We start from the raw sequence: 27126 nt of genomic DNA, 5'->3' as shown, positions 1-27126 counted from the left end.
AGCAAAATTATGTCTGTTTAATTTTTTTTTACTTTCTACACTGTCATGCCTAACATCTTTTTAACCTCTTAAGGACCAGGCTGTTTTTATTTTTTGTACCCTTTGTGACCAAAGCTGTTTTAACATTTTTGCGGTGCTCGTGTTTAGATGTTTTTTTTTCTCTCTCTCGTTTAGTGTACCCACACAAGTTATATATTTTTTCTAGAACAACATTTTTTGATCATATCATCTAATTTCCTACATAAAAAATAATAAAATATAGTGGAAATTTGAAAAAAAAAAACACTTTCATTTGAAAAATGTTTTACTGATCCACAAAAGCTAAAATGCCACATTTTTTCAACCTGGAACTTTGACATCTTTGAAGCTGACCAATTCTATTTACTCCCATCAAACCTTATTTTTTGAAAACAAGACACCCAGTGCATTTCAAATGGTTGTATTTTAACTCTTTCCACACATCAGCATTTATCAAAGTTTGTGGTAGACATTTTTGTGCATTTTTTTAACATTGTACTTCAGGTATGAATTTATAGCTCCTGATATTTGTCACAGCCAAACAACATATATGTGTTCAGCAATATCTCCCAAGTACAGTGATACCACCCATGCATGGGCCTGGGGTTTTTAGGGGCTAAAAGGCCACATTTGGGAGGTGTGCATTTTTCAATTTAGAATTTTGCCATCCGGTCATCCTGCCCGCCATTGATTGATCTTCTGTTCAAGATGTCTACTTGGTGAGTCAGATAATCCTGGATACAGGCAGCTGAAAGCACCTGAAAATGGGAAATTATTCATTTATCAGCTAATTGGACACCATTGTGATCTCCATAGTATAGGAAATGTTTTAGTATGTTTTACTGTTTCCATCTTGAATCTTGAATTTTGTTGATTAAAAAAATTACTCTTCTTATCATATGTATGAATAGAAGGTCAGTGATGTTGTTATGCTTATGACCTCAATACTCATAGGATGTCACTTCTCGGAATGCATAGGCATTCAGTTATCTTGCCTTGTATTGTAGAAGTCAAATCCCCACAAAAGATGAGGAGCAAAGCACGCAATCAGCTTGGAATTTTGATGTATTTCCATGTATATTAGCTTTTTTTTCTTAATACTGACATATTAAAACCTAATAGTTTTAACTCTCGCAAGCAGTGAGTATGTTTTAATTTTATCAGTTTTGTATATTGTCAATTTTAACATTAATCTTAATATTCAATAAAGTCCTTTATAGTAATAGCACTACAAAATCTGCTGGTGTTCTCTAAATAAAATGTTGTGAAAAGTAAAGTAATAATGACATAAACTTGTCCATTATTTGAAAATTCTGTGAACCTTTTCAATAATGTTTCTGTGTAACTTTTGTTTAAACAAAATGTTTGTACTGTTAATGGTGAAAGAAGCTTAGGTACGTATGTATTCTTGGTTGACCCTTCGCTACTCTCTAATTGGTAAGTGCCACTAGATATGTTTGTTCCAATAAATAATTAACATAATTCCTTCAGATGACAAACTGTGCACTAAGTAGATATATTGGTAACAAGGTGACATATGTCATGCTCTTGGTGAAAATGAGGTGACATTACATAAATCACAGAAAGGATTAAAAAGATAATTACTTTACAGATAGTGCTATTTTTAAATGTCATTTTTCATGGAGAATTATGTTGTTACAGAGGTCAGAGTAGTACTGTGAGTATGGTCATATTAGCATGACATTTGTTTGTTTTTGCTTTTTCATTTCTGGACAAGTAAATAGACTACTTCTGTCAAGTCAATACATTTTAGAGCTCTCTCTAGCTAATGTTATCCCAGTCTAAAGGGTATATAATTGTATAAGGGTAATACTGGGTCCCTCTTGTTATTTTGTTGCTTAACTACACCAAACACAGAGTTGTGGGGATTATTTGGACCCCCTGCTGCATGTTCCTTAATCACTATGCACCAGAAAATGATGCAGAGCGCGGGAACACCGTACCCCCGTGCTCTCCATCAATAGCCAGCCCATAGTGATTAGGAAGCACTTAAGAAGAGGTCTGAAATGACAGACCTCGCACTCCCAAGACAGGATGGAGGATGAGAAAAGTAAGAGATGGGGAGAAAGTGGTGTAAAGGCAGTGTATGTGTAGATATGTGTGTTTGTAAGCTTGTATGTGTGAATGGGCAGGTGTGTGTAAGAGCAGTGTAGGTATTTCTGTGTTCGTAAGCTGGTGCGTGTATGTGCATATGTGGGTGTAAAGGGCAGGTGTGTGTAAAGGCAGTGTGTATGGGCAGTCGTGTGTAAGGGCAGTGTATGTGTATATGTGTGTTAATGGGCAGGTGTGTGTAAAGGCAAAGTGGATGGGCAGTCATGTGTGTTTATGGACAGGTGTGTGTGTGTAAAGACAGTGTGTAAGGGCAGTGTAAATAAAATAACCTCTGTAAAAAAAATAGCTGGGGGGCACAAAAATAGCTAGCTACAGCTCTCCCTGATCTCTTTCCCTGCATGCAAATCAGTGCACATAATCATTAGTAGACTTGTGTACTTTGTTAATTCGTTCAATGTCTGAAAACAAGGAGGGGTCCAACAAAACAAATGAAAATAAAACGAAAGGCTTTCCGTACTATCTCTCTCTCTCAATGTCTCCCTAACTTCTTCTTTTCTTTTCCACAGCTTCTTGTTCCCCCTTCTTCTCCTTCTTCATGTTCTCTGCATCTTTAGTCTCTTTATTCTCTGGTGATCTACTTCTTCTGGTGATCCGCTGCATTACCCTGGGCTCCTGGAGCACTTCCTCATCAGGGTGGAGCATTGGTGTGCATCACGGGGACAACCTCTCCCCTGATTGGATGAACGGGGCAGAGGTTCTCCCTGTGGTGCGCTCTTCCACACATTGTGCAGAAGTGTTGCAGGACATTAGAATAATGCAGATGAATCCGTGGAGAAAGAAAAGCTAGTAAGAGGTGGAGAACAAAAAGCAGAGCTGTGGAGACACAGAGAAGGTTGGAAGAGTGAAAACGAGAGTGTGAATGTGGGAGAGCATGACAGAGAGTGTCAATGAATTTTTGCCCTCCAAATTGTGTCTGAACCTATGTTGTGTTGTCCTAAAATAAATGGACCAGAAACTAAACAAAAAAAATTGCCGGAATAGTTTTTGGACTCAAAAATAAAGCAAAATTCATTAGTTAGAATTAGATTTAGTAAATGGCTTTGCAGCAATCCCCTTTTATGCATCTTTAAGTAAATTTTACATAATCCCAATGTATTTTATGGCATGCAAATCAGTTCATCAAAAAATGTAGTAATTTGAAAAAAAAAATTAATTAATGACAACATGCCAACGGTTAAGAATTAGGTTAGGGGTAATCAAACCATCTGGCTGTTAAAGGGGGCAGCCACCATACTTTAATATATATTCGTTATCACCCCTAAACCCCTGGAGTCCTTGGGGTAAGGGAGTATTACCCTGCAGTCCCTGAAGGAGGCCCCCCCACCACTTTAGTAGTGTTGGTAGCTCGCAGGGGGATGTCCAGGACTGGTAAAGAGGTGGGCCAATGGTAGGAGGGATGTGGAATTGCCCATAAATTGGCCAAGCACATGGTGCAGGGCCTCTTTAGATAGTACAGCAGAAAAGTTCCCTGCTTGTGTTTATGTTGTGTTTTTTTCTTAGCGTTTCAGGCGCAGCAGACATGGAAACCAGGACTCGAGGTTTGTCATGGCTCTGGGATCACTTCAGAGATTTGGACCCTGTTCCCCTGGTCACAACTGAGGTTATAGCGCACAACAGGATGAGTCCCTGCACGAGGAGGCTTTCAGCTATTCACAGAGCGGATGAAAACTTTGTTCTGTGCTCTCAGCTGGCTAGAAGATCACTGTCATCGGGAGCAGGAAGGGGAGGAAGAGTCGGCAAGGAGCAAGTAGGAACGTGTTTGTCTGTCAGAGATTAAGGCTGAGCTGGCGCAGTCTCCATCCTTGTCCTGCAGGATGCTTTCGGTAACATTGTTGCTTGCTCCATTCAAATATCTATTTTAGTCATCAGGAAGACTGTGATGACACTGGCAGGCAGCGTGATTCATCAGGACCCTAGGCCAGCAGTAGCACAGCTCCTCAGCCTGGTAAATTCTTAGGGATGTCTCCTTTTACCCTAATTTCTTCTCTACTATTATTCTGGACAGCATAGAGTTAGCACCTATGAGTTCAATTTTGGATACGTTTCACAGAGGTTTCCTGCTGTGGATGCTACTGTGGGTTTATGTGATACACAGGCCCGGACTGGGACGAAAAATAGGCCCGGGCATTTAAACCTGAGCAGCCCATTTTTATTTATTTATTTATTTATTGTTAAAGCCCACCCTTTATGTACCATCTTTGCATTTACTCACTCATTCACACAAATCATTAACACATTCATTAATGCAGTCTCACAAATCATTCAAACAATTCATCCACACATGAATTCATTAATTGTCATACGCATTCACACAATTCATCCACACATTTATTCATTCATTCTCATACGCATTCACACTACCCCCTCTCCCCATCTTATCTGCCCCTTCTCACTATGTTCCCCCTTTTCACTATGTACCCCTTCCCCACTTCTCAATATGTACCCCCTCTCACTACCTATCCCCTCTCCCCATTTCTCACTGCACCCCACTCCCTCACCCTACTTACCTTGTTGCCGGAGCAAGCAGCAACTGCGACCGGCGGCAGGGCCGGATTGACTTAGGGACTGATGGAGCTGCAGCTCCAGGTCCCTACCTTAAAATAGGCCCAGTCAGGACCGGACTGACTAGGCCTATGCGGCCTCTACGGCCGCATTAACGTAGGGACCCTTAAGCCCGCCGCAGCTGCGACCGGGTCCGCCACTCTAACGGGCCGGGAAGCCCCCACCAGGGCCGGCCTTAGGGGTCTGCGGCCGCACAGGGCTTAAATTAAAACATCAGGTTTTTTTAACTTTATTTAACATCCTCCATGTTAAATAAAGTTAACAAAAACTTTATTTAACATGGAGGATGTTAAATAAAGTAACAACAAAACCCCCCCGATGTTTTAATTTAAACCCTGTGTGGCCGCACACCCGTAAGGCCGGCCCTGGTGGGGCCTGGAGTTGCAGCCCCATCAGCCCCTAAGTCAACCCGGACCTGCCGCGGCCCGGCGTGCCCGATGGCCAGTCCGGGCCTGGTGATACATCACATGGTAAATTCCTCGTAATTGATAATTTGTCCTACCCAAAAGGCACAGTTAAATATGGTATTGACAGGGCAGTTTGTTGATGGAGGCTGCACCTGGGGGACCTATGGCAAAGACCAAGATTGAGTCAGCTTTTCAACTACTGCCTGTTCACCCCCAGAGTTTCTGTTTTTTAGAGTGTCGGTGGGATTGCTCTTTTTACATTGATTGTTGTTCTCCACTGGGGTTTCCTATGCCCATTTTCAGATTTTTAGTATCTCTGGTGGAGGGTAAGAAGGAGGGCGGGTGGTGTTTGCGAAGCTAGCTTTGTGAACTAGAAGCCTCTTGGAGAGAAGAACATGGCACAGATTGCATCACTTGTGACACAAAGTGCAACATAATTTGCAGCGTTCACCCAGAGTTTTTGAACAAAACCCAGAAACTGCGTGTGAAATGCTGCTGGGTCTCTGGGTAACTGCAGGTAAACTCTGGGTCACTTCTAATCTAAAAATGTCATGTGTCCCGCAATGTCAGCAGGACCGCCCACAGATGTCAGCAGGACTTCCTACCAACGTCAAAGGGACCTCTTACCCACAAGGGGGCTCTGGATAGCCGGAGCCAGAGAGCTCCCAGGTATAAACATAATAACGTAGAAAATGATGGTGTAGATGGTATTAAATGTCCTTAGTGCATTAGTAATTAGTAATGCATTAGTATTTGCAACAATATTCTGCTGGTACAGTGCTTTTGATGTTGGCTGATACCTCTCTGAAAAGTGTCCAAAATCTAGCTTGGAAAGGCGACAATTATAGCATACAATGGATGTTCCTGCTCAGTGGGAGTTCCTTTTTAAGGGGCCTTTGTGGACATAGCCTCACACCGAAAAGCAGCACCAAACTAGGATGAATAAGTGGTCCTAGGACTTTAAGGGTAGGGGCTGACGAAGGTTTTAGTCATCTGCTGGCTGGATACGTACTTACACACATTGTGCTTCTATACTCATGCAGGACATTGGAGGGCTCTATCTGCTGCTGGGGCACTAGGAACCAAGGGCCCACCAGGCATTTGCCCAGTGTGCCACATGGCCTTTTTTTCAGAAATTACATTTACTTTTCTGTAGGCCTGGACTTGGAAAAGTAAATGTAATTTCTTTAAAAAAGCATTAAAGCAAATTTTTTGAATACAAATGTAAAGAAATCAAGCACAAATAGTTAAGTTATTGTACATAGAACACTATATCCGAGCCTAGGCTGTAGATTTGATGCAAAGAACATGCCACTAGCAAGTCAAGCAATTGAGGGCTGAATGATTAGCCACAAGGAGCACTTACAATGTTCACTGGTAATTTGGGTAATTGTATTACATGGTTTGTAGACCTATGATGAATTACCCAGATGCTTTTTCTGCATTGCATAATTTGGACATATCTTGCAAATAACTCGCATAAGTAGAATCTGCAGAGTACTTGAGATGCACTGTAGCTGATCCAATGAACTTAGAATAAAAGGCAATTGCTATGAACATAGTCTAACTTGGAAAATTAAACAATAAATAAAAGAGCTTCACTTTCTCAAGTGCCTGGTTTACCTGGTTTTGTCTGTTATGTTGTTAAGAATCTTTACAGAGAAGATTTGAGTCTGTGTGCAGCATCACTAAATTGTATCAACTTAATATACATATTGTGATAAAAAGGCCATGAATAAGAAACGTAACGTGTCTGTACCTAATGAGTGTATAATTAAGAACATGTATAACTGGGATGAAAAAATACCCCAAATAACATTTTAGGGATATTTCTGTACTACATTACACAACAAGGCACATATTTACTTACAGATCCAAAATATTCAATTCTGCATAATTAAATCACAGAAAAAATATTACCCCTCATTGTTAATCTAATTTTCACACGCCTACCCAGAATCCCTTGAAGTTGGGGCAGCATTACAAGATTTCTGAGGTAAAAATGATCCTTCTGGCTTGGTATAGATAAGTGTTTAATAATGCGTATTTTACCCCCCTTAATTTTAAGTGGAGGGGTTTTCCACCACCTTTACCCCACCACAACTTGTGTTATGTACGTGTGTATGTATATATATCTATATATAATCTCAATTCATATGCTGCTTTGAAAAAAACTAAGTTTCAGTCACTCCACGGAGACTTTTATCAAAGATCTTAGATTTATATATATCAATTAGATAGGTCAATAGCCATAAAGAATCAAATGTAAGGTTATACAGAAATAGGTGAAGAAAAAAAATAACTTGACAGTTGCACAGAACATTAGTATATACATAGTACGTCTCCTTTGCTATGGATAATTCCTGTTAGTCTATATTAATTGAAAGGTTGTGTAGTATGACAACATATTTCTTACCCGTTAACCTTCACAATCCACAATCCGGCCTTCACACATAATCTGCATTCCTACACACATATTTGAGTTTGATTGAGTTCTTGTGTTTAATACTGCTAGTGGATATGCCAGTAAATTTCCACCTCATTGAGAACAACTCCTCATGACAAAGCCGGTCAGGGCCGGCCCTACAATGGAGCCGAGTGGGGCAATATATAAGAATATATTGATACAAAAAAACTGTAATAAAATACATAGTAAAATTGTAAATGATCCGTTCTAATAAAGACAGTGATGGGATTTGAATCTTAATTTTTTTTTCTGTGAGAGATGCCAATCGGCAGGTATTTCTCCTCTCTAGAGGAAGCTTGAGCATTGCAGTTCAAATGTGAGGCTTTACTCTTTAAAGGACATTTCATGTTCATTTAAACAATGTACTGTCCAATACTAACTTTGGTAGCTAGGTTCAGCCTAATTGTTTTCATCATTCAATGGTTATGCATGGTTGAGGTTTGAATTTCTTGGGCATGTCAACAGCAGAAGTAAACAATTTGCAACCCATTCTTGTGTCACTGTGATATTTTATCAACAAATGCCAAATTGATGCTATCACAGTGATGCCTATAACACATATCGTAGTAAACATGCTATTTGCAATGCAGAACATGCAACATGACACTAGGACACCCATTACGACCAGGTGAAGGCGCCATCTTAAACTGTCTGTATAACCACCATAGACGGGATATGGATGATCTAACCCAAAGAAGATTCCCGGTGTTAACTATTTAATAGACCATCTCAAATATTTTATTTGTAGTAGCTGGCTCATGGTAGCAACCAAATGCTTCTAACAATGGCCCTTGTGAACTATAATTTGTAAGAAGATAAAGATATTTTGAATTAGGTCGTTAAACATGGATTGGTAATATACATAAGGATACATGACCTTTTGTACATTACCAAGAAAAAGGCATTGATAAAGAAGCTTAGATATCAGTAAATCAAACAAGAATATTAAGGAGTCAAGTCCAGACTGTAGCCCTAACTTACTATTCAGTCTAGAAACCTTAAGAGCCAGGCTTATACCTGACACACAAGTACAAATATTGGCTAACCCAAACACGATAAATTAATTAAACATTAAGCGGGTACATGGTTTACACATACAACATGGAACTTTCATAAAAAAATCTTTTTTTGTTTTATGTTCACTACACAATATATGAGTATATTTTGTACTTTAAATAAAGATATAGTTTGTGGTCAAAAAACAAAATGTGTACAGATTATTGGAAACCTGTCAGTGGCTGTTCAAGGTCTGAAAAGGCAGTAGCAAATAGCTTTTCTCTTCGCCATGGCGACAGGGTCTGGTTTTTCAGTTTCTCTGGAAACCAAAGCCTTTCTGTTTTCTAGTCCTTTTCAGTTACTTTTTTTTTGCTATTAAACACTCTGGTTGAGACAAAAGGTGGGGGCTAGGCGACACTTCCCAATGGCACATGTGCATGGTAACACAAAATTTAAAAATACAAGGATAAAAATGTTATTTCCACTAAAGATAAGTGTCTTAGTTGAGGATCTTTACTCTTTTATAAGACTTCAATTTAAAGTACAAACAAGTTTATTCTTTCCTGGAAATTGCAACAACAACAAAAGAAGGTAATAAATGTGCTAATTAAATAATTGATGCTTAATAGGGTTAGGAATGTATTGAATGGACCTCAGTCTTATAGGAAAGCTAATTGCTTTAGGGCCTTACATGGTCTTTTAAAAAAAATAAAAATATCGAGACATAGTTTTTTTAATTATAATTACCTATTAATATTGTTTACTGAAATGAAGTAAGCTAATCTGCATACTTACAAATGCTCAGTATCATTAAGATCCCAGAACCGTTATACCGGTTTTTTTCAATTTGCTTGTGTGCACACGTATGTACTAATGGATAGTACGTGGGTTACTGACACTAAAAATTGTGCACTTACATCTGTGACATGTACAACAGTTTTCACTTTATTGAATAATTGTAGGTTTCAGCCAGCATAAAACCTACAGAAAGGCATAACTTCTTCAGTTATTTGCTAACTTTGCGTATTGTACATGAGCAAAGCTTGCTGGTACACTGCCTACCAGCCTGTTTTTGCATGGGTGGTTCACTGACATGCCCTTCATCATGGAAGGTCACACCATTGAGCAAATCAGCTGTAACTGTTGTATTTAAATGTACATGCAATATATGCAGGAACGAGTAGGCCTTTGAGTCAGGGGGAAACATTACCTCTGGGCTAGTCCATATTCTTCAAACATATTCATTGTCCAAATTGGGCCAGCACACTTGCAGAGACGGGGGATTAGTGGGGTCACGCAATGCGTTATAGCGTGGCATGTCCAAGCTTCTGTGAAGACACCATGCAAAGTGAGTAGGTGTGTTGTGGATGTCGTTTTTTTTTTATTTATTTTTTTTTTTACAATAATGTTTATTTGATTTTCTAAGAATAAGTACAGAAAAAAAGAAAAAGACAAAGTTCAATTGTATCTTTTACAACGAATTTGAGACCACAAAAAAAAGGAAAAAAAAACATACAAATAACAAATTTAAAATACCAGTTAGTTCACGACGTATTACACATATACTTTATAGTCCCCGCATCACCAGGGTTTATTGTAACTATTAATTAATTTACAAAAAGACTAGCTTAAGTATATTAGTATTAATCCAGTTTGCCCATTTGTAATTGGTCAATCCAGCTATTCCAAAAAATATATTTTTCCTTACGAAAAATTGGATAAGTTGCAATTCCTCTCTCTTTCTGACATTGAAAAATTATTTGCGCCTTAACTTTAGCCCAAATAATCCCTTCAGTCTTTTTCCAATTCCTAGCCATTTCCATTTTTATAGCTGTTAATAGGTGTAGGAGGAATCTCAAATCATTTTTGTTTGTGTTGGGAAGGTTTAGATGTAACAAGAGCCTGATCAGGAGTCAGGTTCCATTTTTGACCAAAAATCATTTGCAGACGAGAGGATATAGAATTCCAAAAGTTTTTAATTACTGTGCAGCTCCACCACATGTGTAATTCATCACCCCTTGGTTCCCCACATCTCCAGCAATTAGGTATAGCATTATGGTACATTTTGGCTAATAGTAATGGAACCCTGTACCATCTATTCATTAATTTAAACTGTAACTCATTAAGATTTAAGCAATGAATATGTTTCATAGTGAGTTTCAACGCATAATTCCAATCCTCTAGTTCTATTACACAATTTAGGTCCTTTTCCCATTTTTTTAACGCTGGAGGGAAAGGAATTTTTTTGTATGAATTGATTATGGCCAAAGATTTAGTAATCATTTTATTATAATCATTAGATTTTAATATTTTTGTAAAAAGAAGGGTGGAGCTGTTTTTATTGTCAAAACAAATATTTTTACTTAAAAATGACTTAATCCTTAAATATTTAAAACATTCACCCGGAAATAGATTATGTTGTATTTGTAACGTCGAGAAGCTTTTAAGGATCTGATCATCATATAAATCTGAGATCTTTAATATGCCCGCATGTTTCCATGAGGTCAGAGTTATATCTTGCATTAAATTCTCAATAATATTCAATGGTAGAGACATAATAATTTTATTTTCAAGTCCTATTTTTTTCCTTATCTGAATCCAGACCCTTAACAGGTGTACTAAAATTAAATTATTGCATGTCTTGACATATTCCATACTTTTATTTTTAGGCAACCAAAAAAGTGTTTGAAGATCTTGAAAGGGAATATGATTTGACAATTCTAAATCGTACCATGATTCGTGTTGTGCGTTATCCAATAGGGTCATTAATATGTGGGTAAATTGCACAGCCAAAGCATAATCCTTAATAATAGGAAAACCCAGGCCCCCCTCATATAGCTTTTTTGCTAGTAATTGAAAATTCAATCTAGGTTTTTTTTTGGCCCAGATAAATTTTATAAATGCTTGTTGTATTAATTCTAGCCAGGCATCAGGGACAGAGAATGGTGTTAATGGTTGTGGATGTTGTTTTAGACTAAAGATGTGTGGAGGGCAACTTGGCTTTACTTGCCCCCCCAGGCCAGATGGTGCCAGCCCTCCCTTGAATATATGTGTTGTACTTCCTTGTGTGCATAATTGCACATTTGTGTTGTTACACAATAATATTTTCTAATTCTAATCTTGCATTGATTCTGTAATCTGGATTATTAATATTCTAGACAAAGAAACCACCAGTGTAAGGTGTTACAAAAAGAATGACTAAGGCTTTGCACTCACAGGCTCTGATTCACACACTTAGATGTACTGATGAAGCAGAGTGAGTTTTTTTCTCAGCTGTTAAGAAGTTTAATGGATTGTATGGTGTCTTATCAGCTCTCAAGAATGTTCCTAAGAATAGGAACATTTGAGAGTTTTCAGTACCTGCTGGAATATGCTCAGAACACAAGTGAGTTTGAGCAAATGTGCCTGTAACCACTTTGATGATCTTGTGGTCTCATGAAAGGGATTCTTGGAATAAGCTGCCAACTAGGGACAAAACAAAAAAGGAAATTGTAGCAACACCCTTCTTACTAATGACAGAAGAGGAATGTTTGTGGATATAACTAGTAAGGAGTCAAGAGAAACTAAATTAAAGCAGTGATAATACCACATTTCTTATTCAGGAGTCAATGAAACGAACTAAGTTTGCTCTGGTGATCCTTACTTTGAAGGAATTTAAGTAGCTCTTTCACTTACTAGGCAGCTACAGTTGCCAGCTCCAAGTCTCTGCATATGCAATAATTTGGTCGCAAACCTTCTGAACATGCCAATGTGGTATAGGAGGTCTTCTATCATACAGTCTTCCCCCTGTCTACCTTATAAACTCACAGACATACAAGCACATTTTGGAGATCAGCTAGTCAATAATAGTTGTCTAAAGAAAGTTGTATAGACACATTGGTTTTGTCAATAGTCAATAAAATGTTAACACAGTTGATTTACATTACTACTATTACTGAAGTTTGAAGGTAACTGGGCACGGGGGAGCTTGGACTTTATAGAATACAATAATTTCCCACAAGACCTGGAGATGTACAACACTGTGAAAAAATAGTTGCCCCTTCTGTATTTCCATATTTGTCACACTTTATTGTTTCAGGTGATCATTAGGTGTTTAATATTAGAAAAGATAATCTGAGTAAACACAAAATGCAGTTTTGAAATTATTATTTCATGTATAGAAGGAAACAGGCTATCCAACCCTAACTGGCCCAATGTGAAAAAGTATTTACCCCCCTTAGTTACTAAATCAACCAAATTTAATTAATAAGTGGACTCAATTTCATTAGACACACCCAGGCATGATAACACAAAAAGCAAGTGATCAGCAAACAGCCAGTAACTATTACTTAAAAGCATATATTTGTGGCATAAATACATTGGATTCATTCACACTATATGCTTAGCACCTAGTATGTCAAAGTAACCCAATTTTGATGAGTCCTAAAAAAATGTGCATGGCTATAATGCTTACCAAGGAGCTGAATCAGTGGGACAGCACTGCATTTTAACCCACTGAGACTCAGATGAAATGTAAAGCCTTCTGTGGACACCATTAATGATGTACCCGTGTGGTAGGTGGGCTGCTTAACCCTACGGTTTTTCAAATGTTTTCATATTTTTTTTAAAAAATATGCACACAAAAAATACAGAAAGCAAAGCACACCCTAAAAAAGCATACACATTCAGATTCTGAGGTGCTGCTGAAAGGATCAACATGTAAACACAACAACGCAAAACGATTGGCACACACCCAGGCATGATTACTGCCAGTACTGTTGAATCTAAACGTCAATTAACTAGACCCTGCCTTGGAAGACATGGGTCCTGTTACATCTGGTGTAAAGCTACCACAGCAATCCACAATAAGAACATCATACAAGGTTTTGAGTGCCCAAGTCAAAGTAGAGTGAGTGAAGTCAAGAAGAGTGGCCAACATCCCTCCACAATGATGTAAAAGACCCATTGCCAGTTATCACAAACATTTGATTGTAGTGGTTGCTACCAAGGTTGCCACAACCAGTTAATAGTTTTAGAGGGGCAATTACTTTTTCACATGGGCGATATACAGTAGGTTTTGATTAACTATTTACCTTCAATAAATGAAATGATCTTAAAAAAATAAATGTGAGAAATAAGCAAAAATAGAAGAAATCTGAAAGATTTAAACATTTTTTTTACAACACTGTACATGGAAACCCTCCTCAACCTTATCTGCCTTCAATAACAGAAAGTAACAGGTTGTCTCCAATCAACAGAGCAAATATTAAATCCTATTGATGTGATCACACGATCTAAATTGCGGCCTGGATCTGGCCTGCAATCTGGACTGCCATTCTGGGGTGGAACCCCTAGGTCTCCTGACCCTAGCTTATCTGTAGATAAGACAGAGCTGACTGTTGAGGCAACCAGCTGAGGACGCTGGCCTGCTTGATGATACCCGCAGATGAGGGTAGATAAACTGACTTCTGTCTCCCTTGTTCACCCAGCCACTCCAGGCTCCGTCGCTAGGCACCCTTCAGCTGCTTTTTCTTGGCTCTGTTTTTTTTTTTAGATGGCCTGCAGCTCCATGTTGACCTCCTGGCCCTCCATGCTCTTGTGGCACTCAATGGATGAGTAGTATTGGGCTGTCAGACGCTTTGTCTTACCGGCTCCTGATGTAGTGTACATCCAATTCCCTGTATGTATGTGCCTTCCTTTTGTGTTAGTCTATTATTTGTATTTAACTTGCCCCACCCAGTTTCTCTGTTTCTTTTCTATATGTTACAGGCAAGCACCTTCTGGTTTTTAGTGTTTGTTTTTTTACAGATGCATGGGCATTTTAAAATGTTAACATTGGACCAATGACAAATTTGGACATAATCCAACTCTACTCATTGAGAAGTATGCTTCAAGAGATTTTGATTGAAAGGGTATTTTCATAACAAAGCAAGTACCGCCACAATTATGATGAAATACCAAAACACAAGGAGTAATAAACACTTCACTCTAGCACCAGGATGCAACACTAAATTGGACAGATACATAAAAAAGGTTCAGACTGCTAACTGTGTCCATGGTAACAACGTATCAGAAAAAAAAGCCATGAACAATTGCTCGGTCTTCAATAGAGCTGCCATGAAAGATTTAAAAAATAGCAATAACTATTACATTGAAGCACAAGACAAAATAGAATTCAAAACTACCAGAAACAGGGTGGCACCAAAATATACTGCATTTAAGCAATATGAAGGAAAAATCTACAACCTGAGTAGAAACTAATACCTATAAACTAATACCTATTAATCATAGATTGGATATTTTCATCTGATCTGTCTTAAGTGAAATTTGCACATGATCTAAAACTGTGGCATCTGAGAATATATGCAGCCAATAGAAGATTTTAATTCAGCCCAAACATGTTTTTACTATATCATTAATGAAATGCTAAAAACATGCTTAGGTAAACATTTTTTAAGTGCATTTGTGTATATATATATATATATATATATAATACAGTTGTGCGAAAAAGAAAGTACACTCTCTTTGAATTCTATGGTTTTACATTCAGGACATCAAAACAATCATTTGTTGCTTAGCAGGTCGACAAATTAGGTAAATACAAACTCAGATGGACAAAAACACATAACATATTACACCGTGTCATGATTTATAAAAAAATAAATAAAGCCAAAATGGAGAAACCATGTGTGAAAAACTAAGTACACCTTATGATTCAATTGCTTGTAGAACCACCTTTAGCAGCAATAACTAGAAGTAATCAATTTCTGTATTACTTTATCAGTCTCTTACATCGTTGTGGAGGAAATTTGGCCTACTCTTCTTTACAACGTTGCTTCAGTTTATTGAGATTTGCGGGCGTTTGTTTAAGCACAGCTGTCTTAAGGTCCTGCCACAGCATTTTAATTGCGTTGAGGTCCGGACTTTGACTGGGACATTGCAACACCTTGATTTGTTTCTTCTTCAGCTATCCTGTTGCAGATTAGCTGGTTTGCTTGGGATTATTGTCCTGTTGCATGATCCAATGCCGGCCAAGCTTTAGCTTTTGGACAGAAGGCCTCACATTTGACTCTATAATACTTTGGTACACAAAGGAGTTCATGGTCTACACAATGACTGCAAGGCTCCCAGGTCCTGTGGCTGCAAAATAAACCCAAATAATCACCACTGCGCTTGACAGTTGGTATGAGGTGTTTGTGTTGATATGCTGCGTTTGGTTTTCGCCAAATATAGTGCTGTACATTATGGACAAACATCACCACTTTGGTTTTTTCAGTCCAAAGAACATTGTTTCAGAAGTCTTGTGGTTTGTTCAGATGAAACTTTGCAAACCTTAGCCATATTGCCATGTTCTTTTTAGAGAGAAGAGGCTTTCTCCTGGCAACTCTTCCAAACAAACCACACTTGTTCAATGTTTTTAGAATTGCACTGTTGTGAACTTTAACATTTTACATGCTAACTGATGCCCGTAAAGGCTGAGATTTAATTCTTTTTTTTTTTTTTTTGCAATTTCTCTGAGCATTGCACAGCCTGACCTTGGAGGAATTGCTGGGATCTTGAACGTTTTCCACTTTTGAATAATATTTCTCACTGTAGAACAATGGCCTTTAAATTGTTTGGAAATGGCTTATAATCATTACCAGATTGATGGGCAGCAACACTTGGTTCTCTAAGATCATTGCTGGTGTCTTTCCTCCTTGGCATAACACACACCTAAATGCTCCAGACCAGAAAACTGCTTAAACTTTGGCTTATTTTAGAGGTGGCCACACTTGCTGATCAATTCAACGGCATTGATTAGCATCACTTATCTGCTACTTAGCATCTTAATTCCTATGAAAGCAGTAAGGCAGCAAGGGTGTACTTAAGTTTTTACACATGGCTTCTCCATTTTTGGCTTTATTTTGTTGAATACTTCATGCTATGGTGTAATATGTCATCTGTTGTTGTTCATCTTTAGACCTGCTAAGGAACAGATGATTTTTATGTACTTTCTGTTTCACATGACTGGATGTATATAAACACACATATGTAGCTTATTAAAAAGCTTACCAAAATAAAACCAATATCACCTTAAGACTCTGAGGTTCAGTGGTTTAAAATAAAATGTCATACAGAACCACTTAGCTAATGTACCTTTAATAATTCAGCAATATGTGAACATTGAAGCCTCTCAAAGGGTTTAAATACAAATACAGCAAGCACAATTAACACTCAGATGTTTATGCATATCTTTTATACATATATCACATGATATCATAATGCAAGCAAGGTTTGACAAAATGCTGCATGTGCCATTATGTCACAATTAGTAATGTATAAGTCATAGCTCTTATGCTTCTCATCTTTCTGAGGCAGTTGCTCCAGAAACAGGTAAAACATTTCAAAGAAATCAATTTAATCGCCATTTACATAGCATACCTTTGCTCAGATTGCTGCAGTAACCTGAGTCATTACCTGCAATTGATGGCTGCAACTACAAACCATCAATTGGGTTGAGAAACAATCATAAATAGGTATCCATCGGTAGAAAAAAAACAGCTAATAATTAATGATAACAAATGTAACTAGAAATAATGTCTCCAATAACATGACACATAGTATATGTACATATTTGAAAGTAAATGACAATTTATATTGCATTATAAACCATTTAGATATATTTGTATATGTTAGTTTGGAATAATTACTTTTTTTCGTTGTTGCATTAAAAACATGTATGAAAAGGACCCTCCAAACCAGTGTGAGGGTAGCACTATGATATAATTATTATTTGCTATGTGGGATATGTTTTGAACTCAGATGTTTCCTTTCACTGTTAATCTTCATCAAATATTAAGTGGGATGCTAGAGCTATAACTTCCAGGAACACATACTGGCCTGGGATTGAAATATAGGCATGGCACTTAAGTTCAGTTGATGATAAATCATAGATATTCAGTCGCCTACTAGATATAAGTTGCCACAAACTACACTTTTTACGGTCTGTGGCCATATGTATCCAGTAGGTACCTGCATGCTAAAGAAGTACATTACCCGTATGAATGAACTTGCTGATCAGTGGAAGATACTATTAGGCACCAGCCCACCGGCCAATCCAGGCTTGTAGGTATGAAAATTTACTTCTGGATACTGATAGATGGAATTGTGCACTACTGATCTAATTAATTGTCATGAGGTTCTCTCCTTTCTCCTTAGAAATCCAAACCTTAATTAATCAACAAATAATCCAAGTAAATAAAAGGCAAAGCTAATATTCTACCAGGAATAATAATACAGATCTTGAGAAATGTAAATTAAGGTACTTAATTTCTCATGGTATAAATATAAGGTGGAGTTTTTCATATAGATTGCATTTTAATCTGTAAATGTAGTTGCAAAGCTTTATATAGTGTATAGAACCATGAAATGCAGGATTCAAGAAGAACTGACAGATCCACTTTAAGATTCCCCATTACCTGTCACCTGTTAAAGATAATGAGTTAGTGGAAAAAATGTGTCTGTTGCCCTGGGGATGTGTTTAGTGTATCAATATATATGTCAAATCCCATGGATGGTGTTAGCATTTAGAAACAAATTGAGCCTAAAATGTAATGCCACTAATGACTTATTCCACCATTAGCTTTATGACATAAAATGCAATGAAGACTCACCCATGCTTGTTTCAACTATCCCCTGCTGTTGTGTAAAAGTTAGTATGTGCATTGATCTAATGTATGGTATATTCTAAAGAATTGAAATCAACTCCATATACCTAAAAAACTAGGTCTCAAAATATATATATATATATATATATATATATATACTTACACGGGCCTAGAGGAACTCTATTTTTGGATACAACAAATCTGAAGGTTAGTGGCTATGTTGTCATTGTTATTTTGGTGAGAAGAGATACGATTGATTCTACTACTGGTTGTAAAATGCCATCAGGAGGAAAATATGACCAGTTAATGTTCATATTTCACTATAAGGTCAAAACCGTCCAGAGCCTAAAAAATAAGTCCACATTGAAAGCAAAGGTCTTGGTCTGGCAAAATTATTTAGAATTCATGGAAACATGCAAAAAATGTCCCAATTTTTTATCAGAATGCTTCTTTGTTTACAAAGGTCTCTATAATGGAAAATATATACACAACAAATTTGAGATGCTGAACCAAGAACAGATAACCACTTCATAGCTTGATCTAAGGTGCGTCCCTGCTTGGAAGCACCTCCAGTGCCTCTCTTGTGCCATTACAGAGCAATAATCTCCATCATATCAGTCTGATCCTGCCCAAAGAGCAATCCAGAACTGATATTTAAGGTACATCTCCCCTCCACGAGGAAACCAACAAACACCAGACAAACGTTACATCATTTATTGACCTTGTCAGTGTGGTATGGTTGGTATCCCTCTAGCCACCTAGTGAGAGGCCCAGTGATTACATTTATATATATCTAAAACACTTTTGTTTTTGTAACAGACCTGAATACCTTTGTTGAAAAGATTCAATGCACTGAAGTGTGATATGATAATGCATGGTTCTTTATACAGAGTAGATGGAGCAGGATTAAAGGGATCTGTGCCACACCAGACTTCCAGGTACATTGGTAATAGGGTACTGATGCAACCAGCCCCCCATGCAAGCTATATGCCCTGATTTCCTAGACTGTTTGTTTTAAATAGTTTTTTGCTTACACATAATGACTCCTTCCTATTCTACACTGCTATTAGCACATATAAGACTGCCAATTGGCACTTTTGCTACCAGTATAGTTGATATCCATAATTGGAAACTCTCTGAGTTTCCCCCCCGAGACTCTGGGTTAGGTGCCTCTCCTCTGGGCAGCATGCCCCACTCCCCACCAACTTTACCATTAAAAGTAGCGTGTGTCCCAAGACATCAGCTGGACCGCCCACAATGTCAGTGGGACTGCCGGAGCCAGAAAAATCCCAGGTATGTTGCCATTCCTGCTTGAATGCAGGTGTATTAAGTGAATTTTTAAATAATGACAAGTGAAGGTTTCCATGAGGACATGTCTGACTGGCCATCGGGCACACAGGGCAAATGCCTGGTGGGCAGCTGGCAGACAACAACACACACACCAGTGGCAGATCACTGGTTGGATATTCCCAACATCATGCTACATGAAAACATATTGCAAGGCTGCACCTACATCATCAGGCAGCCGCAGGCTTTACAAAGACAGGGCCACCTCGTCTTCCCCAGTCCGGCACTGATGAGGACGGAGATTACAGCCACTGGATTAGCACATTTGAAAAGTCACTACATAGAATCTTAATGGGCCATTAATGAATTAATGTTTCAAAAGTCTAAGGGTCCGCTATATAGAAAATTCCCAGGTATGGCCATTAGCTCAGCTAACACATCTGGCACTGAAAGGGTGCTTGACAGAAAGGACCATATCAGCAAACAATCCAGATGGAGGCAAGGCCCTTTGGTGGTGGGTATTGTAAATGTTTATAGGGCTTATTTTAATAGAGATATCCTGTTGCATCTATTTTGTGCAGGAAGACAGGAAGTCATTGTATTTTACACAAATGAACTACTTTAAGCAAATTGAGATATATAGAATTTACGAATGAAATGAGTGATTTGATGTGAATAAAAGAGGTGGACTGTTGTAAATCAGTAGTGACAGCCAAATGGGAAAATTGACATAGCACTGTAATCACTCCCAACATCCTCTGAAGTTATTGATCCAGAACCTCTATAATCCCCTTCACATAACACAAGCAATTTCATGTAATACCTGTAATAACAGTGCATTCAAACTCAAGTATCCATCAGAAGCTTTGTATCTAATGGTGAAGCAGGCCTCTGCTGGGTAAGTGTAACAACCATAGTTCACAAAAATTCCAATGACTCTTGCCTTTTATAGGTAACACTATACAATAACAGCTAGTTTATAAAACAAACACATACTAGAGCTGATCTATTAAAGGGGCAGATTACTAAAGAGGAATGCATACTCTGTGAGTACTTTAATATGCATTCCTCAAAAACAAAAATGCAAAGAACTTCCCTTAGCTAGAAGCTGCAGAGCTGTTGCTGCAGCTTTCCTCTTAATCTGTGGTCTGACTACTCATGCTAATGATTGGCTGCTTGAAGCAGCCAGTCTGTAGCAGGAAAGCAACCATTTTTAACCTTTATAGACCACTGCCTATAGTGGTCTCACAGCCACTGGTGCTGGCTGGAGGTAAGTACATCATGTGCAGAACACATTGCCTGCACTGAAAATAGCATGTATGTGGAGGGTTCGGCTACCCCAAACTACAGAGGGTTCTGCAGAATCTCCCCCACGGATTTGCTAGGGAGACATCACAAAAATTTAAAGGGACCACACAGATAGTATATATGTACATGAAGGACTTGAATGTCCATTTAATTCTCACTTGCTTAATTTGATGTAAAGGACTGAGCACAAGTAAGACAACAGAGAGCATGCACTGGTTTTGAAAACTGATACACTCTCACTGTTATCCATAGTGCAGCTATCTGATGTTAATTACAACAAAAAGATGACAGCTATTTATGCACCGGTCATTACACCCCTATCTGGTGTTGTTTCCATAAAATACTCTCCTGGTCTTACAGGCTCCATGCCTGGCTGATGGATCATTCCAAGTCCTTATCAAAGCTTTGCCAGCTCCTCATTAATATATACAGCAGGATAAACTGCTCTATATATCATTGTCTTCTTCTTGGGGAGGGCTAATCAGTCAGCCATTATCAGTCAGTCAGCAGAAGGCAAGCAATCAGACCTGACAGCAAAGAATCATGGGAGATCAGGGAAGGTTAAATGAGGCTGACAGTTGTGATAATGATGATTATACTATAAATTAAGATGCGGTGATAAAGGAGAAGAAAAGACACAATCTGAAGCAATATTTGGTTTTAACATATCTTTTTTTTTTACTGCCAAACAGTCATAGCATTTATCACAAGGAACAAAAAACTGGGCATTTAACCACCATAGATAAAATAGGACACATCAGATTGAAAAATCCCATCTAGTTGTGATTACTATGTCAGGTACTTTTTTAGCAGGTTGAATGAAAAAGCTACACGGGAAAACATGTGTTGTAATAAGCCCTGCATTATTTCAAAGATTGAAAAGTAGATATTTGAGGTTTTTGGATGTTTACAATTTCTGCAACAAACTGTTTGCGAACTTTTGCCTCTTTCTCGCTAACTTTTAGTTGAGTTATATACTATGTGATTGCATCAATATAGGTGAGACGATCTTGTTTCTACTTAATGCTGATACCATTGCAACTGTGACAACACAGTAAAAGCAATAATGCTATGTCCAAAAACTTTTGCTTGGAAGAGGTCAAAAGGGCTAAATATATACACAGTCAATAACAAATAACTTAAATTACACATCCATGACTTTTTACATATTTTGGTTTGGTTGAGATCCTATACTGTAAGATACTGATAATTGTGAGCTGAATTTATTAATTGTTCATTAGCTTTTTTTAAACCTTTCTGCTTCCAACACAGATGCCATACATACTGTATATCAAATCCATTGCATTTTCTGTGTATAAATGTTATATATATATATATATATATATATATATATATGTGTGTGAAAACGTGTGAAACAAAAGCCATTTCCTATGGATCTATACTGAAAATCATTAATATTTATCAAAGCCTAGAAAATCTATAGCCAAATCATGTACCGTTATCATTTATACAAGTTAGTTGCATACCCCATACCTAAATCCCTCTGCCCCTATTTCCTCCAAAGCAAATAGTGTTATAAACAAAAAATATATAATAAGGATGTTCTAGACTGTTGATGTGTTATTACTTGCTTATGTTGCACTATGCAAAAATGATGAAAAGGGTAAATATATTATTTTTGTGCAATAAAGATTCATAAATATAAAGCTAAGCTTAACCCCTTCGTGACAAAGAGTTTTACTCCCCTAAATGACAAGGGCTTTTTTACCATTTCTAAGAAATGGTATCTTTGTTCACTCAGGATTCCGTTTTTCCATGTTTAGTGTACCCACACAAATTATATATTGTTTTTTCAAGAAAAGATGGGGCTTTCTCTGTATACCCCTTTTGCATAGTCTATCATTTATTATGAATTAAATGGAAAAATAAATAATAAAAAAAAATTTTTGCGCTTTAACTTCCACAGATAAAAAAAGCCTAATTTATGCTTAACAGTATCCCCTCAGTAGAATAATAATCTACATTGATAGTTTTTGTTTTATCAGTGAGCAACATGCTCACTTTTTTGAACGTTGGATTGGGCCAAGAAAGATTTTTTAAGGTATGTTTGTAGTGAGAGAAGCACAAGGTGTTTGGGCACCTATTTTTACTTTTGTTTATTATTTTTTTTACATTTTTTCCACTGGAGGTCCCTTTGAGGCCTTTAAGCATGTCAGGCACCTCTCTTGGAACTGGACAGTACCCTAAAAGATGACATGGTTAATTATTTTTTAATTTTACTTAATTTTATTTATATTGTTAACTTAAACTGACACCCTGATCTGTTTACCAACAGAAAATCTCTCATACTCTCATTCATATTCCCTCACATTCTCATTTACTCCCTCTTGCTCTCTGAATATCTCCCTACCTTCTCTGCCAACTGATTCTGTGACTCACAGCTCCACTTCTTCTCTAGCTTTTTCTTGATCTTCTTGGTCTTCTTACTTATGCCTTCATTCTTCGTCCGCATCGCCGCTATGAACTTCCGTAAAAATGTCAAAGGTTCCAGTGACATCCTCTCCCCTGATCCTCCAATCCCAGAAGTGGGTTTGGCTCAAAGCCATTTTGCTTGAAGATAACCTCCCATGAACTTCTGTGGTGAAGCTTCCAGTTCTAACGTTCTCTACACTGATTAGAGGATGTCTCCGGAAGCTCTGCAATTTCACTTGGTCATGTATGCAAACAACGAAGACGGAAGACTGAATAGAGTAGAACAAGAAAATAAAGAACAAGAAGTTCAGGGGCATGCCAGAAAAGATGCGGAGCTGTGAGACACAGAATCGGTCGATAGAGAAGGTAGGGAGACTTTCAGAGAGTGAATGTGGGCGCCGGACAACCAAATAAATGAGGATAGAGATCTAGCTGACTGCCTAAATAATATTAAAGAGACTTGATGACTCGTGCTTCTATAGTAAATTCTTTATGCACAAATAAAAAGTTAGCTTTTTAAGGCTACAACCCCTTTGTGTGTAAACCCCCTTGAAACCACACCCGAAAAAAGTTCTGTTGACTTGCATATCTGGTGTTATGGAATAATAAAGTGATATTGTGAGTATATGCTATACCCTAGAATATGTGTGTTACCGGTTATTTGTATATGGCTGCCTAATAAATACCGTATTTGCTCGATTATAAGATGTTTTTTTTTATAGAGCAAATACTCTGGAAAATACCCCTTGTCTTATATTCAAGGGCGTCTTATAATCAGCCCTCAAATAGAGGTCTGACTACAACACTAAGATTCAGATCCACCGCAGCTCTGCAGGGGACCTGGATCTCTCTGGCAGCAGGTGGACATCTGTGCAATGCACACAGACAACGTCCGCTGCTGGCACTTCTGCCAGGGCTTCTATGACGGAGCGCCAGCGTGACATGACCTTCAAGTGATCCACCATAGAAGTACTGGCAAGCAGCAGTAGAGGTTGTCTACGCACATCTTGCAGACGTTCACCGGCTGCCGGAGAGGAGGATCGCCTGCAGTGCTGCAGGAGACCTGGATCCTCCTCTCTGACAGCCGGTAAACATATGTGTGATGCTCGCTGCTACCCGACACTTCTGCCAGGGATTCTGTGACGGAGCACCGGCGTGTTGTAGAAGCAAAAGTCCCTGATAGCAGCAAAGGTTGTCTACGCACATCTGGCAGATGTCCACCAGCTTCCCCCACGTGACACCAGGAAGTCTGATGCATGGGGGACAAGTCTAGGGATGCATCAGTATGTCAGGGAGGGGCATATAGGTGTTTATAAGGCATATCAGGGGGGGCAAAGTGGCAAATAGGGGGTATAAGGTATATCTGGGAGGCAGAGTGGCATATAGGGGGTATAAGGCATATTAGGGGGGTACAGTGGAATATCAGGGGAGGCAGAGTGGCATATCAGGGGGCAGAATAGCAAGCCATGAGGCATATGTGCATAACTGGGGGGCAGGTTAACAAATAAAAGAAAATTAAAACAAAAACTAATTTTAATTAATTTATTAAATATGAAAAAATAGTTTACATAGTTTTTCCTATAGGGTAGTCTTATATACAGGCTTTTTTTTTCTAAATTAATATTCAAATTTGGGGGGAGTCATCTTATAATCGAGCAAATACAGTACTTTTGTCCAGTTTTTACAAAGAAAGATGAAGGGACCTCAGCTGGAAAAATGAAATAGCGATACATGTAAAATGTGTCTTCACAGAGGAAGAAGTTGGCACTTTGTACTCGTCAAAATAAATAAATAAATATGTGGTTTTGACAGGAATAGTTTCAGAAGACTGAAAGTTGGTAATTGTGGTACCACTTCAAAACTACAGGTCTGTAAATTCTATGCCATTGTTTGGGGAATTAATGGAAACCATGTTTAAGTAAATAATTGTGAAATATCTAGATGTAAACGAGTTACGAGATCAGTCTCAGCATAGTTTCACTGCAGGATGATATTGTTAAATGAACCAAACTTTAGTTTTTTTTGACTGAGTAACTAAAATAATAGACCAGGGAGGAGCAGTAGATACAGTGTAAACCCTGGATCTCAGTTAGGCATTATGCATCATAGAAAACTGATAAATACTTTTAATATTTGGGTTTTGATGTTAAATTACCGGTAGTTGAATAGATAAGGCAATGGCTGAGTCACAGGAGACAGAAGATTGTAGTTAATGATGTACATTTAAATGAATACCTTATTACTAGTGAGTTATTACAAATTGTTGGGTATGTCTATTTGCGGATAGAAAGATATGCAATAGGGTAGATGTTTCAGGATGAATAAGCTAAATGGCTAATGACTTTAAGTAAACTGAAAGAATGGCCAAGAGTGTGACAGTTGCAGTTTAATGTTGATAAATGTAAAATAATGCACATGGGATGTAAAAATCCAAAGGAAAGTCTAAGGTCTCAATTATAAGCATTGACAATGAATTTACCATGCATTAATTTTCAATAATTAATTATGATTACATTTTAATGAGTCCTTAGTTAATAAGACTTGTTAACCGTTTGGAGCTTAATACAAATATAGTTTTAGATGATATGTGGTTCAGGCTAGGCTCCAAAAAAGGTTTCCACAGCTTTCTGGACAATGTTGAAGGAACTGTGGGCACTTTTGGCACACATATGGTGGGCTTATCCTTTACTTACACAGTTTTGGTGGAAAAAGTTTGAATTATAAACATTGCTGGGTTTTCCTTTACCCTTTTTGAAAGACATTACCATGCTGGGTATGTCCCCTGATGTCATTTATGTACAGTGTACATTAATTATGAATATTTTTATTGCAGCTTAACTGGGAGGGTCAAACTGTTGAAAAACTATGAAGAAATAAAACTGAGGATTTATTTAAGCAATACATTAAAATGTGGGACTTCACACATTCCTCAGTTTATTGGTTGCCCTTGTTTGGGGTGCTGTCCAGTCTCTCCTTTACTCTAGTGCTTCAATATAGCCTCTGGATTTAAAGAAATGCTGTTTTTATGTTTTTTTCTCAGATTAAGGTAATGAAGCTGTGGCATGTGGCAAGAATAAAAAATTCAGAACGTGAGTATTGATGTATACATTATAGCGTTATCAATGTGATTGTCTACATGTCGCTCCCATTAAAATGAAAAAAAAAAACCAAGACAAGACCTGGGGAGACTTAAAGGTAAGGAGGCAATGCAACAAAGCATCAGAAAAAGTAAGCTGGGTGCTGGGTTTTATAGCTAGACCCATTAGTAGCAGAGAGAGGTAGGTGGTTATATCACTTTACATATCTCAGAGACTTAGATGTAATGAAAGAAAGTTTTTTACTTTACTCAGAGGGTGAATGCGGAGCAGCCTCACATTAGAAGTGGTAGAGGCTAATATAATGATGGAATTTAAACATACATGTATAGGAAAATTGCTATGCTGAATCAAGGTTTCAGTCTTTAGTTGGAAACAAGCTGATTTAAAATAAAGATATGGGCTATGGATTTGTTTATTAACCTGTCACTTTGCTATAAAGATGCTTCTACAAGTATATATTAGGTAATACCAACTCAAGGATCGAACCCTGTTGGCAAGAAAGATAAGGGAATTATTATTATTATTATTAATAATAGTAACATGATTCCAAAGGATAACATCTTTGTTGTTTAACTGGTTAATGTTTCATTTGAATAATAGACTTCAATCTTACCTACACTGTTTTTTTATCTACCAATACTTTTGAAAGTATGTTTCTTAAATGGAACATGTTGAATTCTCCATCGCTTATATCTGAAGGGGAAAAATGTTTAGTGAAGCAGAAACTATGGTTGGCTAAACGAGTCCCCAGATGATTCATGTACTCCTGTGTTTATCTCTTTCCCTAGTTC

General features: G+C 37.8%; 1 long non-coding RNA gene across 1 annotated transcript in view; it reads left to right on the top strand.

The window, feature by feature from the left end:
- The window catches only part of LOC128473168 (uncharacterized), a 60984-nt gene extending 34286 nt beyond the window's left edge, over window positions 1-26698 (top strand). The window contains exon 2 of the long non-coding RNA XR_008346252.1: window positions 26278-26698. This is a non-coding gene — a long non-coding RNA (uncharacterized LOC128473168). The remainder of the gene's footprint in view (window positions 1-26277) is intronic.
- Window positions 26699-27126: the final 428 nt, after the last annotated feature.

The sequence above is a fragment of the Spea bombifrons genome, chromosome 2 (assembly GCF_027358695.1).
Source record: "Spea bombifrons isolate aSpeBom1 chromosome 2, aSpeBom1.2.pri, whole genome shotgun sequence".
Taxonomy (NCBI): domain Eukaryota; kingdom Metazoa; phylum Chordata; class Amphibia; order Anura; family Pelobatidae; genus Spea; species Spea bombifrons.
This window is presented reverse-complemented; position numbering and strand designations above follow the sequence as displayed.